The sequence below is a fragment of the Podarcis muralis genome, chromosome 6 (genome assembly GCF_964188315.1).
Source record: "Podarcis muralis chromosome 6, rPodMur119.hap1.1, whole genome shotgun sequence".
Lineage (NCBI taxonomy): Eukaryota > Metazoa > Chordata > Lepidosauria > Squamata > Lacertidae > Podarcis > Podarcis muralis.
The window spans coordinates 3,157,318-3,169,932 of NC_135660.1; positions in this window are offsets into that span (position 1 = coordinate 3,157,318).

Sequence of the window (12,615 nt, forward strand, 5' to 3'; positions counted from 1 at the left end):
ACTACTATCTCCCTTCCTTTTGCATGCTTGGCCATCTGTTCCAGGAAGGCATCATCTATGTCCTCCGTTTGGCTTGGGGATCTATAGTAAACTCCCACAATGAGGTCACTGTTATTCTTCTCTCCCTTAATTTTGACCCAAATGCTCTCACTTTGGCTTTGAGGTTCTAAATCTTGGATCTCTTCACAGGTATACACATCCCTGACATATAACGCCACTCCTCCTCCTTTCTTGTCTGGTCTGTTTCTTTGAAATAGATTGTATCCCTCCATTATTACATTCCAATCGTGGGATTTATCCCACCAGGTTTCAGTGATTCCTATTATGTCATATTTAGTTTGCTGTACCAGGAGCTCGAGCTCATCTTGTTTATTTCCCATGCTTTGCGCATTAGTGTACAGACATTGAAGTCCATTAATCATTCCCCCGTGTCTCTTATTTAAGGATTTTCTCCTCCCACCACTAGGTCTGCATGCTCTTTGCTCCATTCGGTCTGTGACATTTGGATGATCATCTTCATCAATTGATAGACTCCTACCTTCAGGAGCACTGTCTCCTGAAGAGTCGGACACGACTAAATGACTAAACAACAACAAGCACTTAACTTCCCTTGATCTGGACACTAGACTTCTGTTGCAGCAGCCTGGAATTGCATTAGCCTTTTTTGCAGCTGCATCACACGGTGGACTCATGTGAGACCCATAGCGCCTCTTGACATGTCATAGCGATTCCTACCTTTAAACTGCTGGGAGTTCCTGAGTCTGTCTAAGCTCCAGGGAAACTGTAAGTGCTCCTATTAATAAGTGAATCAACATAGATTGCAAAAGACATGGAGACAATTCCTTGAGTGACTGCAGGGTTCCTGTTAGCACGTTGCCAAAGGCATCACTGTTGTTGATTCCAAGATTTTGCATATTAGCAGTAAGGATCCAATGGCTGTAAAAGAAACATCTCTCCCTCTCTCTCTGCCATTACCTTGTCCACAGCAGATCCACCGTATTCTAAATCAAATATTTGCAATCAAATACATTAAAAACAGATGCATTAATAATGTCACTGCCTTCTGCAACAGCTACCCGTTTCCCTTCTGGCACCAAACTGCGGTGCAAACAATTAATAGCAGCCCAATAAAAAGCTTATCTATCGCTTCTGTGAGAGCCGGCTGATGAGCTATCTGTTTTGATCCTAGAAAGCAAACTGTCGCCTTTATCTCATCCAAGGGTGAAGTGTGTCAGTCCAATCCAGGGAATCTCTATAGCCTTTCATTGCTGTTGGGGTTTGAGTGCTGAGTGAGTGCAGCTGAAATGAATGGCAGAGCTGCATCGCCACAAGGTCCCACCCCCACAAGATCATAAGAAGAGTGTGCGGGACCAGGTCAGTGGGTTTTATAAAGCCCAGAATCCTGGCCTCACAGTGGCCAACCAGATACCCCTGTGGGAAACCAGCAAGCAGGATTCGAACACAAGATCAGCTCTCCCCTTCTGTGGTTTCCAGCAACTGGTAAAAAGGTAAAGAGACCCCTGACCATTAAGTCCAGTCGCAGACAACTCTGGGGTTGCAGTGCTCATCTCGCTTTACTGGCCGAGGGAGCCAGTGTTTGTCCGCAGGCAGTTTTTCCGGGTCATGTGGCCAGCATGACGAAGCCGCTTCTGGTGAACCAGAGCAGTGCACAGAAACACCGTTTACCTTCCCGCCGGAGCGGTATCTATTTATCTACAGTGGTACCTCGGGTTACATACACTTCAGGTTACAAACGCTTCAGGTTACAGACTCCACTAACCCAGAAATATTGTGTCAGGTTAAGAACTTTGCTTCAGGATGAGAACAGAAATTGTGCTCCGGCGGCAAGGCGGCAGCGGGAGGCCCCATTAGCTAAAGTGGTGCTTCAGGTTAAGAATAGTTTCAGGTTAAGAACGGACCACCAGAATGAATTAAGTACCTAACCCAAGGTACCACTGTACTTGCATTTTGATGTGCTTTCGAACTGCTAGGTTGGCAGGAGCAGGGACCGAGCAACGGGAGCTCACCCCGTCGTGGGGATTCGAACCGCCGTCCTTCTGATGAGCAAGTCCTAGTCTCTGGTTTAGACCGCAGCGCCACCCACGCCCCTTCAGCAACTGGTATTCAGAAGCATTTCTGCCTTCAACTGTGGAGGTGGAACAGAGCCCTTATGGCTAGGAGCCATCAGTAGCCCTCTCCTTCTCCATGAATAATTTTATTTATTTATTTATTTATTTATTTATTTATACATACATACATACCCCACCCATCTGGCTGGGTTTCTCCAGCCACTCTGGGCAGCTTCCAACGGAATATTAAAATACAATAACCTATAAAACATTAAAAGCTTCCCTAAACAGGGCTGCCTTCAGCAGAATTTGTCCAGTCCTCTTTTGAATCAGTCTAGCTTGGTGGCCATCGTTGCCTCCTGTGTCAGGGAGTTCCACAGTTGAACTCTGCGCCGTGTGAAGAAGCGCTTTCTTTGATCTGCCCTGAATTTCTTTCTTTCTTTTCATCTGTCCTAAGTGCTGGCCTTGGCTGACGGGAGTTGTAGCGCAGAAGATCTTGAAGGCACCCAGTTGGCAAAGGCTGCCGTAGCCACTTTCCAGTTCCCATAGGTGCCTTGAAGAGAGGAAATGTCTGTTGAACCGGTTTAGGCCTGTATCATGAGATATGCCCTCGGTGTGCTATAATCTTCAAAGCAGATCTAATTCTCTCTTTTCCCACTCTCTTCAGTGCCAGGAAACCCATCTGGGAGCAATGTGGCACACATGCACAGAACATGACTTGATACCCCAAGCGCATGTGGTGATTTGACAAACCTGTTTGTGCCTCAGAGCCCCACAGCCCTTTGGATCGGGGCCCGTGTCTATATCCACTGCTCCATCTGACTGAGATAAGAGTCGCAGAGCAGCTCCCGTTGAGAAAACAGTGCTAAAATAATTGAATTATGGCAACAGCACAACAGTAGCTTATCTTCCAGGAGAAAGAAGTGGGTGGATTTTAGGCCCCATCTGCACCTTACCTTAAAAGCACTTTTGCTTGGCGGGGCCCCGGGCCCTGCAGTTCCCCTCAGAAACAAACACACAGGCACGAGTATGTTGGGTTAATGGGATAAATTAGGCCACAACTTTATTGGTTACAGATGTGAGAGGTTTGGCTTAGGTGTTTAGGTGAAGCCAGACTATATCCTGACTCTCCTGTCCGTCTGCAAGAAGTCTCTCGAGGGTCAATCACTGATAAGGGGAGCCCTATGATATACAGTGGACCCTCTGGATATGAATTAAATTCGTTCCAAGGGTCCGTGCGCACCCAAAAATCCGTATCCAGAGGCGCCGCTTCTGCACGCACACGCGATGCAATAAAGCGCTTTTGCGCATACGCGAGCAGCAAAACCTGGAAAAGTGCTTCTGGGTTTACCGCTTTTGCGCCCAAAGTTGACATTACTCGAGAGTAACATAACCCGAGGGTCTAGGTAAAGGTAAAGGGACCCCTGACCATTAGGTCCAGTCGTGGCCAACTCTGGCGTTGCGGCGCTCATCTCGCTTTATTGGCCGAGGGAGCTGGCATACAGCTTCCAGGTCATGTGGCCAGCATGACTAAGCCGCTTCTGGCGAACCAGAGCAGCGCACGCAAACGGCGTTTACCTTCCCGCCAGAGTGGTACCTATTTATCTACTTGCACTTTGACGTGCTTTTGAACTGCTAGGTTGGCAGGAGCAGGGACCGAGCAACGGGAGCTCACCCCGTCGTGGGGATTCGAGCCACCGACCTTCCGATCGGCAAGTCCTAGGCTCTGTGGTTTAACCCACAGCGCCACCCGTGCCAACCGAGGGTCTACTGTACATCAAATCGGAGCACCCCCAGGGTCCCCAATGGGGTCGTGCCATGGCCCAAGCCCACGCCCAGACTTCAGACAGGAACCACGCCCCTGGATCCCTTTAACAGGACGCCCTTAATGAGGAGGGGCAGGCGGAGGCAACAATCTCCCCTCCCATCAACAAGGCTTACCCAATGCCTAACCTTACAAAGTTTTGATGATTGCTACAAGGTGGGTGAAAACCAAATGGCTGGTGCCAGTTTGCCAAGTGGGAAAATTCCTACCTGGCCCCCACAACCAGGTGACTGGTGTTAGTCTGTAGTAAGCAAGTAAGCAAGTAAATTTTTATTTATACCCGCCCTCCCCAGCCAAGACTGGACTCAGGGTGGCTAACATCAAATATCAAATACAGTGGAACCTTGGGTTGCGAACATGATCCGTGCAGGAGGCACGTTCACAACCCACAGCGTCGTGATTCGGCGCTACTGCGCATGTGCAAAGCGTGATTTTAGTGCTTCTCCGCATGTGCGAGCCCCGAAACCCGGACGTAACCCGTTCTGGTACTTCCGGGTTTGGAGCGGTGCGCAACCCAAAAACGCGTAACCTGAAGGATCTGTAACCCGAGGTACCACTGTACATTAAAACACAATTAAGCAATTGGTTAAAATACAGCTTTAAAAATTAGGGGGGAAATTTGCAAGGCCAAAGTCAAGCAGTGCATGAAATGGGGGGGGGGCTGGGAGATCCGGCAAGTGGAAGCTGCCTCCCAGCCACGCTGCGGTTTAAATAGCAAGGGGCCACGCTCCCTGGCTAACCCGATTGGCCCCGGGTGGGGTGGGGGGCGTGACGCCACCGGGAGCATTCCTCCGGCCACTCCCGAGTCACTGTGAGGTCCCGGATGTCCGCTGGCAATGCTGCGCCCCCGGGGAAGGGGAGCAGTCTTATACCACTGCACTCGCAGCCATGGCTTCCCTCTAATAATCCTGGAAACTGCCGTTTGATAAAGGACACTGCTAAGATTTGTTTAGGAGACCCCTGTTTGCCTCACCCAGAAACCATCGAGAGCCCTCTCCAGGAATCTGTCTAATCCTCTTTTAAAGACATCTAAGGTGGCCGCGCGGGTGGTGCTGTGGGTTAAACCACTGAGCCTAGGCCTTGCCGATCAGAAGGTAGGCGGTTCGAATCTCCGCGACGGGGTGAGCTCCCGTTGCTCGGTCCCTGCTCCTGCCAACCTAGTAGTTTGAAAGCACCTCAAAGTGCAAGTAGATAAATAGGTACCGCTCCGGCGGGAAGGTAAACGGCATTTCCGTGCGCTGCTCTGGTTCGCCAGAAGCGGCTTAGTCATGCTGGCCACATGACTCGGAACCTGTATGCTGGCTCCTTTGGCCAGTAAAGTGAGATGAACACCGCAACCCCAGAGTCGGCCACGACTGGACCTAATGGTCAGGGGTCCCTTTACCTTTTAAGGTGGCAGCCATCACTGTCTCCTGAGGCAGGGAGTTCCATAGGTTAACTCTGCGCTGTGTGAAAACGGACTTTACTTTGTCCATCCAGACTCTCCTGTCAGTGGGGGGGTCCCTAGAAAGGGCGGGCCTGTCCGTTTATGGAATATTAACCACAGAACTGCAGAAATGGTGACCATGGCCATCTGCCGTGGATTCCTGAGCTGAGATTCCTGTATTATAGGAGATTGGACTAGATGACTCTTGGGGTTCCCTTCCAATTCTAGGATTGCCTTTAGAGTTTTCAGAAATGATTTACCTGTTTTGAGAGTTTGTTATCTTTTGCATTTTTTCCTGTTCTGTCTTCTTGTGGACCTCTTCGGTCGTTTCTTGCTGTGCTTTATAAATATGCAAAATAATAAATAAATACTTTTAGAACGATGAGGGCGGGAGGAACGCTTAATTTTGCATTTCAAACCTTTGCAAGCGACAAGCTGACGCGTTCCTGGAAAGGCATGTTTGTATGCGCACCTTGCGTGTGGGTGGGGTCGCGCATATGACTGCATATCAATATATTCAAAATCAGTAGGGCACACTTGGGCACAGCTCTGCCTGCCTTTCCTCCCAATGCCGACAGGAGACCTATTTTCGTCCTGCCGCCTGCTTACTCAGCGTAAAAAGCAAAATAAAGACTTTGCTCAGCAAGGAGTTAAAAATTGATTTGGAGGAAGGTGGGTCAGTGAGGGAGATTAATTGCCCTTGATTGGCTTAACACCTCCTAATTGGCAGGCCTGTTGCTTCCTCATTAAGTCAGATTGTGCACGGGATACACAGCAGAGAATAGCAATGACTACTTAGTGGTGTGATAAGGCATGCTAATCTGTATTTGTGCGCTTGCTGAGTGATATTTAAGAGAAAAGAGCTGCATGGAGCTGTTAGCTGTGAGGTGCAGACAGAAGGACAGGCAAAGGAATAGAAAGACAGATGGATTCAGAGAGCCCTGTTTGTCTACAGCAGGCATGTCCAGAGTCCGTTTCAGGGGCCTAGTCCGGTTTAATCTGGTCCCCTTGGCAGTATATGTCCTGGGGTAAAACTCTAAAAAAAGCTCAACAACTTTGAACTCCCTCCCGCATCCTCACTTCATCAAATCTGGCCCTCTTTGGGGGAAAAATTGGGCACTGTGCCTGGGATTTTACTGCTGGGATGTCCTGCAAATCCATTTATCCCCTTTCCTTTGCCAGCACCTAATAAGTGACAAGCTGGTGGCGCTGTGGTCTAAACCACAGAGCCTAGGGCTTGCCAATCAGAAGGTTGGCAGTTCGAATCCCCGCGACAGGGTGAGCTCCCGTTGCTCAGTCCCTGCTCCTGCCAACCTAGCAGTTCGAAAGCACGTCAAAGTGCAAGTAGATAAATAGGTACACGCCGGCTCCCTCGGCCAGTAAAGCGAGATGAGCACCGCAACCCCAGAGTCGGCCATGAATGGACCTAATGGTCAGGGGTCCCTATAACTTTAATAAATGACAAATTGTGCAACGCAGCATACTTTTTGCAAGCGTGGTATTCAAAATCATGCCAGTACGCAAGGCTAACTACTTGCAACCCCACCCCCACCCCATTGCTCATTTCCATTTTCAAAAACAGATGTCTTGTAGAAAAGAAATGGAAAAGCACAAAAGTTGAAACCGCTAAATTTATTTTAAATTGCAAAAACAAGTGATGCAATGATATTTGATTGTTTTTTCTTAAATGCAAAAGGAAATGTTTTAGCACACAGGTCATTTTGAATAATCTTGTGGATTGCGATTTTGTAATGCAAGTTTCTCAAAAGTGTCAATTCGAAATCCTTTTCCTTTGCAAATTTTATCACCAGTTCCTTCGGGTCAAGTGCCGGGTGTGTTCAATTGATATAGTTACAGACCCACTGCAGTCGTTAAGAGCCGTCAACAGGCTCATCACAGCTATCTGCCAATCACCCATTCCCACCACCCTTCTGAGTAATACCCCTCCCCACCTTCTCACTATATAGAAGGATCTGGCAACTTCTGTTTCAGTGTATCTGAAGAAGTGTGCATGCACACGAAAGCTCATACCAAGAACTAACTTAGTTGGTCTTTAAGGTGCTACTGGAAGGAATTTTTTTGTTTCAATTGATATAGTTGAACTGGTCTCTTTGGAAACTGGTCTCTTTGGAAACTTGTGCACATGTAAATTTTTATTAGTTTGAGCTGTGAGAAACCACATCCATCACTTGCCACTGACCCTGGAAACAGTGGTGCCAACTCTATGGGGCCCGTGGCCTTAGCACTCACAAAGGTTTGATGGGTAAAGGATTGGTTTTCTGTAGAAATGCTGCACAAGACTGGAAAGGCCATTGCAGATGTGTGTGAGAGAATAGGCAGACATGGGTGAGGCAGGCGACTCCTGAAGCTGGGAAGTGACCATATAATCTGCACAGGTAGCGTCGCATAATGGTTAGAGCAGGGGTCAGCAAACTTTTTCCGCCGTGGGCCGGTCTACTGTCCCTCAGACCTTGGGGGGCGGACTATATTTGGGGGGGGATGAATGAATTCCTATGCCCCACAAATACCCCAGAGATGCAGTTTAAATAAAAGGACAATTCTACTCATGTAAAAACACGCTGATTCCCAGACCGTCCGTGGGCTGGATTGAGAAGGCGATTGGGCCGCATCCGGCCTCCGGGCCTTAGGTTGCCCACCCCTGGTCTTGCCCCTTTCACTCTTTTTGCCACTCCTAATAATAATAATAATAATAATAGTAATAATAATAATAATAAATTTATTATTTATACCCCGCCCATCTGGCTGGGTTTTTCCAGCCACTCTGGACAGCTTCCAACACAATATTAAAATACAATAACCTATTAAACATTTAAAACTTCCCTAAACAGAGCTCCCTTCAGATGTCTTCTAAAAATCTGGTAGTTGTTTTTCTCTTTGACATCTGGTGGGAGGGTGTTCCACAGGGTGGGTGCCACTACTGAGAAGGCCCTCTGCCTGGTCCCTTGTAACTTGGCTTCTCGCAGGGAGGGAACCGCCAGAAGGCCCTCGGCGCTGGACCTCAGTGTCTGGGCAGAACAATGGGGGTGGAGATGCTCCTTCAGGTATACTGGACCGAGCTCATTGGGTCAAGCTTGTTTTCTCCCATCCTGGAAGCAGGGGTGTTCCGAGGTGGGAGCAGGGGGGCGGTTCCGCCCCGGGTGCCATTCCAAAGGGGGGGGAACACAAAATGCCAACCCCCAATCGGCGGCATTCCTGGGGCATGCCACGCTCCCGTGGGACGAGCGCCACCCCAGGTACCGGAGCAGTTTGCTTCGCCTCTGTCTGGAAGGTAGGACTCAAACCAATGGATTCAAGTTGCAGGAAAGGAGATTCTGACTAAACTTCACAAAGAACTTTCTGATGGTAAGAGCTTTTTGACAGAGGAAGGGTCTCCCTCGGGAGGTTGTGGACTCTCCTTCTTTGGAGGTTTTTAAGCAGAGGTTGACAGCAGCCACGAAATTAAAAGATGCCTGCTTCTTGGGAGAAGGGCAATGACAGGCCTAGACAGCATCTTGAGAAGTAGAGACGTCACCTTGACAACAAAGGTCCGTATAGTTAAAGCCATGGTTTTCCCAGTAGTGATGTATGGAATTGAGAGCTGGACCATAAAGAAGGCTGATCGCCGAAGAATTGATGCTTTTGAATTCTGGTGCTGGAGAAGACTCTTGAGAGTCCCATGGACTGCAAGAAGATCCAACCTCTCCATTCTGAAGGAAATCAGCCCTGAGTGCTCACTGGAAGGACAGATCGTGAAGCTGAGGCTCCAGTACTTTGGCCACCTCATGAGAAGAGAAGACTCCCTGGAGAAGACACTGATGCTGGGAAAGATGGAGGGCACAAGGAGAAGGGGACGACAGAGGACGAGATGGTTGGATAGTGTTTTTGAGGTTACCAGCATGAGTTTGACCAAACTGCGGGAGGTAGTGGAGGACAGAGGTGCCTGGCGTGCTCTGGTCCATGGGGTCACAAAGAGTCGGACACGACTAAACGACTAAACAACAACAACAACAAAGCAGAGTTCGGAGGGCCACCTGTCTTGGATGCTTGAGCTGATATTCCTGCATTGCAGGGGGTTGGACTACATGACCCTTGGATAAGTTCAAATAATAATAATAATAATAATAATAATAATAATAATAATATTTCTACCCCGCCCATCTGGCTGAGTCTCCCCAGCCACTCTGGGCGGCTCCCAATCGAGTGTTAAAAACAATACAGCATCAAATATTAAAAACTTCCCTAAACAGGGCTGCCTTCAGATGTCTTTTAAAAATAAGAGAGCTGCTTATTTCCTTCACTTCTGAAGGGAGGGCGTTCCACAGGGCGGGTGCCACTACCAAGAAGGCCCTCTGTCTGGTTCCCTGTAACCTCACTTCTCACAATGAGGGAACTGCCAGAAGGCCCTCGGCACTGGACCTCAGTGTCCAGGCTGAATGATGGGGGTGGAGACATTCCTTCAGGTATACAGGACCGAGGCCGTTTAGGGCTTTAAAGGTCAGCACCAACACTCTGAATTGTGCTCGGAAACGTACTGGGAGCCAATGTAGGTCTTTCAAGACCGGTGTTATGTGGTCCCGGCAGCCACTCCCAGTCACCAGTCTAGCTGCCGCATTCTGGGTTAGTTGTAGTTTCCGGGTCACCTTCAAAGGTAGCCCCACGTAGAGCGCATTGCAGTAGTCCAAGCGGGAAATAACCAGAGCATGCACCACTCTGGCGAGATATTCTACGATCGATGACCTTGGGCCATTCACTGACTCTCATCCGAACCTACTTCACAGCATTCTTGTAGGGATGAAATGAGGAGGAGAAGAAGAAACCTGCATGGCACCGTGAGCTCCTCAGAAAAAAAAATGGTGGGACTGAAATGCAAACAAACAAATGGTGCCCCCAGATTTCCAACAGCAATCACACTCAGTTCCCTCGGCATAACTTCTGTGAGCGTTGAAAACAAATTTCACGTGACTTCAGAAACCGTGGTGGGTGGTGGATCCGAACCTGCTTGTGTTTTGAATACTTTCCACATTTCAGTTGTTGCCTTCTTCTTTTTTTAAAGGCTTTGGATACTATGTAAATATGACATTAAATTAAACCCAAACACCCTGATCATATGCCTGACTGTTCCCTTCTGCCTTTCCTTTTCTTTTTCCACGTCTGATTTCTTGCCGAAATGGAAATTTCATTTTAATAGTTTGCCATTCGCTTGTTTGCCATCCAAAGCGGCAATGTTTTTCTTTGCCGCTCCGTGCAATTTTTTTTTTTTTACTTTTTTATTGATGCTATTTCATGATGCCTTGTGGCTTTTATTGTGGTTTATTGCTCCGTGCACCCGAGGCTGGTGGTGGTGGGAATTGCAGTTGTCTCAGGGAAGGAGTCTGCGGAAGACCTCTGTCCGTCCGCAATCGCCCACCACCCATCCTTGGAGGCCCCCCTTTTAAAAAACCCTCTTATCTGCCCTTCGACTTTGAGCACACTTTGTCCAGAGGGAGAGCAGGGGCACCTTGACAGAGCAGCTCACCCTGTCTAAAGGTTCTTGCCTGGGATAAACAAGGGAACTTTGCAGGAATGGAAAACTACAACGTCTCTCTACTCCCCAAAGCACGTTGCAGGCCTGGCTCAGAGCGGAGTGTGGAGCAGCCTGCCTTGTGCAGGCAGGTGTGTGTGTGTGTGTGTCTTCGTACGGAGGGCGTGTTGCACGAAAACAAGGCAGGCCAGTCTGGTTTGACTGCTCCCCTCCCTTGGGCTGGGAGGAAAAGATCCAGACATGCAACCAAAACACTCCACAGTCAAACAAATAGGAATGGCTAATGAGCAAAAGTCATGCCAGACCCTTTCTTTCGTTTTGACAAGGAGGAGAAATCGTCTCTTTCTCTCCCTGCACCACCCCAATGCTGCGCATTCTTCCTGCTGCTTTCTTTTCTTGCAACCGTGCAATGGCGACTCAAAAGCTCTCAGGCGGGCCGAAGAAGCAGCCTCTGGTTTCTGAGGAGTCGCAGCGAGACCTTGACTTGTGGCGAGGAAAAGCAGAACTTCTCCCTGGCACAGCCAGAACATCTGCGGCTCGCTGGGCAGAGAGTGTTAGACATCTACACACACACACACACACACACACACACACACACACACACCCCAGCTCCCTTCCTCTCCCCTCCTTTAACTTATTAAACTAAATAACGCGAGCTGGCATTTCAAAGAGTCAAATAAAATTCATGAGGACCGGCTGCCAGCTTCTCCGGGGGACGCTTCGGGGAGCAGATGTTGAGATTTCCAAACTTTGCCCCTCTGCACATCCTCTCCCCCCTCTGCTTCCAAATGTGCCCAGGAGACAGTCTGCGAGATTTATAAGCACCAGTTTCATTGGCCTGCTTTTTTTGTTCCTCGGAGAGGGTGTGTCGCAGAAAGTCACACCATTTGGATCGGATTAATTAATCTGGAACAGCTCCTCTTTTGCCCCCATTTCTGTGGTCGCAGCAGCCTTGTGGTTTCGAAAACATCCCAATCCGAGGGAGAAAATAAGAAGAGCCCGCTAGATCACGGAACGGCGTGGTTGGGATGCCAAGGGTCATCTAGTCCAACCCCCCCTGCAATGCAGGAATGGCAGCCAAAGAATCCCTGGCCGATGGCCATCGAACCTCGGTTTTAAAACAGGGAAGGAGACTCCACCACCTCCCAAGGGAGTCTGTTCCTTGGATCAGGCCCATGGCCCATCTACTCCGGCATCCTGGTCTCACAGTGGCTGACCACATACCTGTGGGAAACCTGCAAGCAGGATTTGAACACACGAGTAATTCTCCCCTCCTGTGGTTTCATAAAATCATAGAATTGTAGACTTGGAAGGGAGCCAAGGCGTGCAATGCAGGAATCTCAGTATGACTGATAGTATTATTATCCACCCCAATCGTTCAGCCCAGACACTGAGGTCCAGCACCGAGGGCCTTCTGGCGGTTCCCTCCCTGCGAGAAGTGAGGGTACAGGGAACTAGGAAGAGGGCCTTCTTGGTGGTGGCACCCGCTCTGTGGAATCTGTTTCATAACCCAACCAAAATTAAATGGCCAGAGAGCTGCACGTTCTCTCGAGTCAGTGGCTCGCTCATTCCAGTGGGATTATTGCATTTAAGAACTCTATCTAGGCCACAACACCTGGGCGTTGATGGGGAAAGGTCTGTGCCCACAACTAAGACACCACAAATATGCTTCATGGTCACCAGAAGGGCAGAAATGCCCAGAAGGGGGTGGATTGGGGTGCAACTCGCATGGAGCGCATGAGAACCATGTCAATATAATGGAGACATTATGGCT